Here is an 8,108-nt window from a genome sequence, read left to right on the forward strand (position 1 = left end):
CCACAACAGTAGTTACTGTTTTTGTGTCTCCTCAGGTACAAAATAACAATTAACTACTGAGGTTTTACTGGGAATCTACAATGAGTTCCTTAATAACAAACCTGAGACAGCAGGATTCTCCAAACAGATTTAACAAAGAAACATGTTTTCAACTCTTCAGCTGTGATAAAGGAACAAACTTGTCCTGCAGTAGAACAGAAAGAGCAGAAAATATTACAGCAACAAGACAAACAAACACAGCAGGTGGTGTTTTCATCTGGATAAATGTCCAATTGTCTTCTGAGTTCTCACCAATTGATGTTCCAACAGCCTCCATCCAGTTCATCAAAGCTTTTCTATTGGCTGTCTGCTCGCTCTTCCACAGGAAATCAGAAACAAACACAGAAAGTCAAACTTCTTCCACAGAGAATCTAAAGCAGCGTTCCTGTAACTTCTGGGGAATTCTCTGTTGTTTCTGATGCGCTCCCATCTGGAATCTTTATGTTATCAATGAGTGGAGTTACATCACCTTTGTCAGCATCTCCTCCTGATCCTGCGACTCTCTGGTTGGTCAGATTTGTTTTTCTGCTACCAGGAGAAATAACTACAACATAAGAGCTTTGTTTCAGAACAACATTGTTGCTGTTCCCTGTACAATATCATACTGGAATTATTATGTGAAAGATGGAAACTGGAGAAAAGTGTGGACTCCACAGAAAAGGTATTCTGATGATTATTTTTAATTATTTAATGAAAAAACAGCAAAATACTGGTTCTAGTTTGCCAGATGTGATTTTTTTCAGTTTTTTTTACTTCTATGATAGTAAACTTGTTAACTTTGGGTTTTGGACTGTTGGTCAGACAAATGAAGACATTTGATGACATCACTTCGGGCTTTGGGAAAATGTGAGGATCATTTGATTTTAGAGAAAATTGCTCAGCAGCAAAACCAACATTGTGAAGCGTTCAGCTGATTGAGGCAGTGGAGGAGAACAAACACCTCGAGATCTACACTGATAACAAACTGAAGTCAAACTATCACACTGACTTTATTTTGAAAAAAAGACAAAAACGGCTTCTTTGATTCTGACTGTTTTATGTTGAGATCTTTTTATATGTGTTTTATTCAGAGTATTATGACATTCTGCATCCTCTGTTGCCATGGTAACGCTGATGCTGCACAGAAGGACATCTACCAAACCCGGAACCTGTCAAAGACTGAAAACCTGCTGCTTCACCCACAACACCCTGTTCAGTGAGCTTCAGCTCCTCCCATCAGGCCCACGTCTTCAGGCCTCCAGCTGCAACAGTAACAGAGCGAGGAATTCCTTTATCCCATCAGCCATCGCTCTCTATAACACACAGCAGCACATAAAAACTCCTGGTACTCACAGCAGTACTGTAGTCAGTGCTGCACAGTGGAAAGTATGGTATTGTGTATATTTCTGGGCTGCATTGTGTCTTCTCTCACATTGAATCTTTGTACTCCAGGAGCACTGCTGGACGCTGCTGTGTAGTAGTTTAGTGTGTTTATGAAGGATGTGTGCCATGTGTGGACGATGTCTTGGATTGCTTTTTTCTTCTTAGTGTGTGTGTTTCTTTTATTGTGTTTGTTTTGGACAAACACTGCAAACCAATTTCCCTTTTAATCTTAATTTCTTCTCTATTTTTTGACATTTGATAGACAAAATGATGAATAGAGACATCTCTAACTAGATTTACTCTCCTCACATGTTTTAAAATGTCTGTTTTCATGTATTTATTCCTCCTTGTTGTGCATGTTCAGTCTGTATGGATTGCTGTTTTCTTGTATCGTCAGATGGTGGCGCTGTTTCCTTGTTTGTATATTTCACTTGATTTCAGCAATAAAGTTAAAGAATAAAGAAAACACTGACAATCTAATGTTAGTAAATTTCCTGGAAAGAACCAAGTACTTTATCACTAATTTATAGGTCAAATAAAGACAGTGTTCAGTTGGTTCACTTCCAATGAATGAATTCCAGTTGCTAAGCTAGCATAAGCTAAAGTCTTTTAGTCAGTTCACAGCAGGTCAGACAAACATGCAAACATGTTTCATCTACAGAAAAACACACAATTCAACATATATGAGAATAAAGTTTCCAATAATAAAAGACTGATGAATAAATATGAACTCAGGTGGAAATGGAAATCTATAAATAGACCAAATTACACAGACAATTCTTTCCTGGAAACTTTGAGGAGATTAATAAGAAATTATAAGAATAATGGAGCTTTAAAATAAAGTGTAACCATAAACTCAGATGGCGTCCTGGTGGTCCAGTGGTTCGACAAAAACATCTAACAGATCCACAGAAACAAAACAAAGAACACAGATTCTATCAAATATGCTTCATTTATACACAAAGACAGAAACAATAACTACAATAAAAATAGATGTTATACATGAAGCTGAAGCTTGACACAGAATAAAAACACTGCAAGTTCATTTATTTCCACAGATGTTTATTAGAATTTGGTCTTTGTTTCCCACCATCATCATCCCACCACCCTCCCTTCACAAGTCTATAAAACTTCTCAAAACCAACGTTACACAATGTTTTACACAAAACTAACAAACATACAGGAAGAAAATAAACCAGTAAAACACACATAAGATTCAAATTTAGCATATGAAACAAAAATAATCAGTAGATCAGTGGATAATGAAAAAAGGTAACGTCTGCACACAAAGTTTAATAATGGCAACGTTTTGATCCCACTTGGATCTTCGTCAGGCCAGATTGTTTAAAAAATAGAAAACACACCCATATTTATACATCATGACAAACTCTATGGTTAAACATCCAAGAATTCAATAAAGTACACAGAAAAGTAATACAAAAGCCATACGTCAAAAATATCAAACATTCATCTTATATATAAACATTCTATCAGATTCATCATCCCATATATCAAAATCTACATCACCTACATTCAAAAATATATTTTAATAAGTGACAAGAAAGAGAGAAGAAACCTTAAATTCCTGTACAGGTATTAAGTCTTTACACCCTTCTATAAAAAGTTAACTAGATCAAAAAACAATAAGAAAAAGAGACACACCTGAAGAGTTGATACATTTTAACATTATTTTCAAATATATATACAGAGTCCGTTTGCATCATTATCACTGTGTGCAGTGTTGTACAAAACATGCAAGATGCTGCACTAATGTAGAAAAGATGTAAAGGATGTGATTGGATAGGGCTGGATCACATGATCTCACCTACAGGTTTAAATTATATAGTTATTGTTAAAGACTCCTGATTGGCTGATCAGTGTTTACTTACAGCCTGATGCAAATGACTTGTTAAATATCTTTATGAGATATAAACTATTCATTTTGACATACATTTTTGCATAAAAAAGCTGGATACCTTTAATATTTACACACAGAGCAACTCTGCTGCTCTGACTGTGGTAAAACAGCCACGTCTCACTCTCTCCCAGGAGTAATCCTTCTCCTGCTGACAGTCACAGTAAATTCTCTTCTGCTTCATTAATTAGTTTTAGTCCTCGTTAACTCTCAGTGTGATTCTGAGACGCTTGATAAATATGGGCCCAGGGTCAGAGTCTGACTTATAACACCTGTTTATTAATCTTTTCTGCATCAAACAGCTCATGTATAACACATCTGTAAAGTGCTGATTCAACAAAATCCAGAGATAACTGTTCAGTTTGTAGTCAGTTAAGAGACTTAAGTGAAGATGACAAAATCCAGATCCAGACTCCGGTCCAGATGGATCATCAGGATCCAGCTGATCCTCTCTCAACACTCACTCCTGGATGTTCACTCACACTCTGACAGAGATCCCCAGTAGCTGATGAGAGAAGAAGAAACAACAGAGGTCATAAATCAGTGTTTAGTGAGACTCACTTCATCAGCTGTCAGTCAGTGATGCAGCACATCCAGTTTAAAGAGCAGCAGGGACTTCAGTCCTGTTCAGACCAGAAGTGGAACAGCTGTGCAGCGTAGCCTGCTTCCTTTCAGCTCTCATGTTAACGTGTTGGAGTGAACACACTGAGCTCCAAGCTCACACACCTGCACAGACTTTTGCTATCAAGTCTGTTTACTCTGCAGATTTCACTCAAGTACACAGAGGAAATAAAGTGCTGAGAGTCATGAACACATCATTACTGCAGAAACAGAGACATTCACTCATCAGTTTACTGATGGATTTACTGTTGATACATGTCAACTGTTAGAAAAGTTGAAAGCTACAGAGTCTCTGTGGGATTTGAAGATCTTTCCTGCTGTTAAATCATCACATGACAATCAGTCAGAGCTCTCAGCTAAACAGCTGCTGTGATTCCTGGACTTCAGCAGAGGTTCTGGTCTGTATAAAGACCACATGGTTACTAAACGTAATGATGCTTGTGTGAAATCAGAGCCAGTGATTTGCAGGCTGCAGTCAGACTGATCTTAGAGCTCTGACAAAGATGAACTGATCAATTCTTTAGTGTTGAAATGAGAGAACAAACACTTTCAGATCAGATTTGATGGTAGGACAGTTTGATGATGAGGACCACTGTCTCTATACATCTTGTAAGGCTGTCAGCTGTAATCCAGCTTTATTTCCTGCAGACATCAACACAACAACAACAGTCGTCTTCACATCAACTCAAACACATGATCACAACAAGCTTCTGGCTGATCTGATTGGCTGACTGTTCTCTCTCTCTCTGTCTTTCTGTCCAATCCTGAAGCCTGTCACCATTCTCCTCTCACAGCTTCACTGAGGAAAGCAGCCACTGAGAAGGTTGAAGGTTCACCAGGAAATACTGGATCTTTGCTTTGATACTAACTGTGTTTAATACAATACTGCTGAAACCAGCACGGACTGACTCCAACTCTCTACTCACAACAGATACTCCAGTCTACAGTCTGGACTCTTCTGAAGATCAGACAGCTGCTTCATGTCCGAGAACAGGTAATTTCCTGCTACATCCAGCTCTCTCAGATGGGATGAGGGGTTGGACTTCAGAGCTGAGGCCAGAGAATCACAGCTGGTCTCTGACAAACTGCAGGACCTCAAACTGAATAAAGAATAAATGACGTCACTTTAGAAAACAAAGTTCATGTTTGAAATCATTCAATGTTTCATAATCTGTTCAGAGCTGAAGAAGGTTTAGAATGTAGAAGTTTAGAAAGTTGTGGATGTGATCTCTAGATCCCCTACGAGACAGCCAGAGTCAGCTGACCATCCTGAGTCACCACAGTCCCGTAAACTGCGGCGGGTCCACAGACTGAAACTATTCACGTCACGGTTTACGGGACTGTGGTGACTCAAGGCAGCTAATATAGCAGCTAGCATCTACGTTACTTTTACACTTCAAATAAGATTTTTGTGCACGTTGTAATAACTGGATTTAAACAAAGTGGACATTTTACACATCATGCTGCTCTAACTGAACCATTTACAACAAGTAACCACTGCACACACACAACACAGAGCACATGTACATGTTTACTGAGTAAAGACACAAATGCAAAGATCCATCTCTGGATTTCAAGAATCAATTATTGATCATTCAAATAAGAATCGCAATTAATCTGAAAATCTATTTTTTTGTCCTAAAGTTTAGAAGATGGAAACTCCAAACAGCTGAACCCAACAGGATGCAGGTTAAAAACTGTCAAATAGAAAAGATAAAAACAGAGTTTCAGAGGTTCAGAGTGAATTATCCAGTGTAGATTTTTCTTGTTATATGAAGGTTTTAAATGTGCAGCTCAACATTGTTCTGACAGTCAATGGACTAAACCACTGAAGAAGAAAATAGATCCTCAGTGTGGATCAGCATAATATCAGCTTTATGTCTGCAGTTTAGTGTCACCACAACTGTCACATCATATTAATCTCAGCACAGAAGTAAAAAATGGTGTCTGACCTCAGAACCTCCAGTCTACAGTGTGGACTCTCCAGAAAATCACACAGCTGCTTCACGTCACACACGTCGTTGTCAGACAGATACAGATATCTCAGATGGGAGGGGTTGGACTTCAGAGCTGAGGCCAGAGAAGCACAGCTGATCTCTGACAACCTGCAGCTCCACAATCTGAATAAAGAATAAATGATGTAGATTAAAATCCATTTATAATCCAATCAGATGTGTTCAGGTTTTAAATGTGTAGTTCAACATTACTGCAAACCTCTTTCCTTTACAGCGGTGCGCTTTCGCTCCTCCTTAAACGCCTCCGACAGGCGTTGAGCGTCTCTGTCCACAGACTAACCTGCCTTCACCAGGCTGACTGACAGCTGGGATTTACTGAACCTAAATAGTTTGCATGTCGGCTCCACGGGAAGAAATCAACAGTGTTTGTACTTATTGATTCATTGGTTTTATTTCCTCGCCCACTGTAGCGAGTGAATCTGCCTGTAGTGAAACCGGAGGTAACGTTAGCTGGGAGGCTAGCGGAGGCTAGCTGGCTGTGCTTCCCTCCGGTCATGCTGCGGCTAACGCTCCGCTAGCCTCCCAGCTAGCCCCGGCTCTCCGTCTGGATCCAACCGGAGCACCGAGCCCCGGTTTGTTATTCAGGTTAAAGTGGGAAGAAGCAGCGGGTCTGTCGGGCAGCTGAGTGAAGTGGAGCCTGCGGAGGAAACACCGGGACCGTCAGGATGAAACAGTCCGCAGAGGAGCTGCTGTGTTCGGCTGCAGAGATAGGAAACACCTCGGCTGACAGGATGTACCACTCTGTTTAAAAAAAACGTTTTCTTTTTGGTTTATAACAGCTATTGGCAACCAGCGTATGAGGTGCATTACCGCCACCTTCTGCTTCGGACTGTGGACCAAAGATTAAATCCTGCACATTACTCCTGTCTGTCTGATAAAGTCAAAGAAAACTACTGCTCCACCCACTTGGCAGGTTCATGTGTTTTAATGCTGAGCTCCTGAACTCCAGTCTTCATAAGTTCTTCCTTCATATATTGTCTTTCTTGATCATTAGTACAATCTATGATTGCAGGTGTAATAGTCTCCTCAGCCAGGTGGATAAAAATATGTGCACATATATCAGCATTGGCAATCGGCAAAAATGAGAGTCAAAAAATAATTGTGTTAAATAATCTTGATTATGATTTTTGCCATAATCGAGCAGCCCTACCGTCTATACAAACTCATGTTGTTCAGCCAAACACAAGTAAAAATGTCAAAAGACTAAAACACGACACATTTATATGAGCAAGAATAATAAAAGACCTGCATCACTTGCAAGAGCTTCATCATTATGTACATTTAAAACACATAAATGCTATCCCATAATGCAACACATGGACTGTCAGTACCTGCTGTTTCAACTTTATCACTTTGAGCACAGACAGCAGAAACTGAAAGTCTGCTCATTAGTTCATCTGCACTGTTTGTATTTGTGTTGACATCAGTGTGATACCTGCAGACAGCTGCTGGCTGGCGTTAGCTCCCCGGCAGGTAGAGACAGACTGAATACAGTAGAATCTGCACACTGTTCAGTCCACTTCCACGCTTTCACATCTCGTAGTCAGAGATAATATCTCGTTAACAAACACAAACCCAGAGCTCAGATCAGTGTGTGGAGTCTTTTTTCAGTCTGTTCCTCTTGTAGATGTGATCTCTAGATCCCCTACGAGACAGCCAGAGTCAGCTGACCATCCTGAGTCACCACAGTCCCGTAAACTGCGGCGGGTCCACAGACTGAAACTATTCACGTCACGGTTTACGGGACTGTGGTGACTCAAGGCAGCTAATATAACAGCTAGCATCTACGTTACTTTTACACTTAAAATAAGATTTTTGTGCACGTTGTAATAACTGGATTTAAACAAAGTGGACATTTTACACATCATGCTGCTCTAACTGAACCATTTACAACAAGTAACCACTGCACACACACAACACAGAGCACATGTACATGTTTACTGAGTAAAGACACAAATGCAAAGATCCATCTCTGGATTTCAAGAATCAATTATTGATCATTCAAATAAGAATCGCAATTAATCTGAAAATCTATTTTTTTGTCCTAAAGTTTAGAAGATGGAAACTCCAAACAGCTGAACCCAACAGGATGCAGGTTAAAAACTGTCAAATAGAAAAGATAAAAACAGAGTTTCAGAGGTTCAGAGTGAATTATC

At 39.6% G+C, this 8,108-nt stretch overlaps 1 long non-coding RNA gene across 1 annotated transcript; it reads right to left on the reverse strand.

Moving 5' to 3' along the window:
* Window positions 1-5,606: 5,606 nt before the first annotated feature.
* Window positions 5,607-6,284, reverse strand: LOC121890635. Its single transcript, XR_006093850.1, has 3 exons — window positions 6,152-6,284; window positions 5,890-6,057; window positions 5,607-5,634 (listed from the first exon to the last, which is right to left on the reverse strand). It is a non-coding gene; the product is annotated as an uncharacterized LOC121890635 (long non-coding RNA).
* Window positions 6,285-8,108: the final 1,824 nt, after the last annotated feature.

The sequence above is a fragment of the Thunnus maccoyii genome, chromosome 23, assembly GCF_910596095.1.
Source record: "Thunnus maccoyii chromosome 23, fThuMac1.1, whole genome shotgun sequence".
Lineage (NCBI taxonomy): Eukaryota > Metazoa > Chordata > Actinopteri > Scombriformes > Scombridae > Thunnus > Thunnus maccoyii.